Raw genomic sequence first — 1,614 nt, 5'->3', positions numbered from 1 at the left:
TGATAATATTTTAAATTCTTCATTTTTACACACAATATGGCGGAACACCCTTATAAAGGGATGTACATATCCCGCTTAAAAGTAATTAAAAGTAACACATCGTTTTTAATTTTATCTTGAATGACAAAAGCCAATAGTAAACTCAATCAATTAATTGTATGTCAGCCGGTGAAAGAAACTCAATGACAAATAATAATTAAGGTTAATCACTTTTCAACTGAGTCGTTTATATTAATCATTTAATGCCTACTTTGAAGTTTATGAAGTTGAATCTGACCTGGATCAAATTTATCAAACCAATGTGAGTAAATGCCATTTAAAAAATATAATTATCCAATCTATTTTAAAAATAATATATATGCCTCTCCCCGTGTGGGGGGACAAAATTGGTTAAAGGGAAAATTATTCCACACTCGCATTTAGGTTAAAATGTACTTTCGTAAATAATTGAATTCATTCCAAACGTATCGCTAAAACAAAAACAAACAACATCTCTCTCTGTTATATATTGGGTGTTATTTTTGAAGCGTACCAAATATGTGTATATGTTTCGTTGTTCTTATTTAGATGACGACTTATATATTTGTTGTTGTTCATGTTTGTGAGAGTCTTAGTGTGTTATCGAGACAGTCTTAGGAGTGTTCATGTTGTTTAGTGTTCATATGTCTTAGGATTTTCATGTTTGTAAGAGTGTGTTCATGTGTGTGATCATGTTGTTGGATGTTAGATATTATATATTCATTGTGAGTGTTCATATTGTTGAGTGTCGGAGCCATAAACATGGCGTATATAAAGAGAGAGACAGTTCTGTATATATATATATATATATATATATATATATATATATATATATATATATATATAATAGACAATGTTACTACAAGAGCACCAAGCCTGTGATTCAACTAGAAGAGATTTTTGAATATCTTGATAGATAAACTGAGAGATAGTTTGACATTTACCTTTGACAGTTGTACATATAATATAAACACGTTACCTTTCTCGTTGTAATGATGAACACAGAAAGATGACAGTTATAAAAACGCATGATGATACGTATATTTCTTCTTCGACCGGTCGGACATGATTTTGTATTTCAGGGATTCAAAGTTGTTACATGGTTATCTATAAAACCCTCTCACTTCCAGAGGGTGCCTTGATTCTAACGGAGAATCGGTCTGAACCTCTCTGCTTCTCCCCACTAACTGATTCCGATTCTGACTTATCTAACTTAATAACTCATGACGTGACTACATGATGAAGCACGTGCCTCTCAGAACACATGGCATGACATGCCTCCGTGTTTAAGCATGCATTGTTATTCACGTGTTTCTTACAAAGCCGACCCTCTAACCTCTAACCTAATTTTCGTAACCCACTTAACAAATAACATTTTCCATAGTCCGTTTTTAAATTCCTTATTTTAATTTTCATTTTTATAACAGAAACAAATTTCATCATTAAATTCGTTTTTCAATAAACAGATATCTAACTATTTTGTGTGAGCTAAATAATGGCGATTCCACATTCCTTTTCAATAACATTCTGTATTTATTTTAACTTATGATTGGAATTCTCAATTCCAAATCTAGCTTCGCAAGTTCGAATCCTTGA

The sequence above is a fragment of the Euprymna scolopes genome, chromosome 23 (genome assembly GCF_053919585.1).
Source record: "Euprymna scolopes isolate OS-2025 chromosome 23, ASM5391958v1, whole genome shotgun sequence".
NCBI classification, from domain to species: Eukaryota; Metazoa; Mollusca; class Cephalopoda; order Sepiida; family Sepiolidae; genus Euprymna; species Euprymna scolopes.
This window is presented reverse-complemented; position numbering follows the sequence as displayed.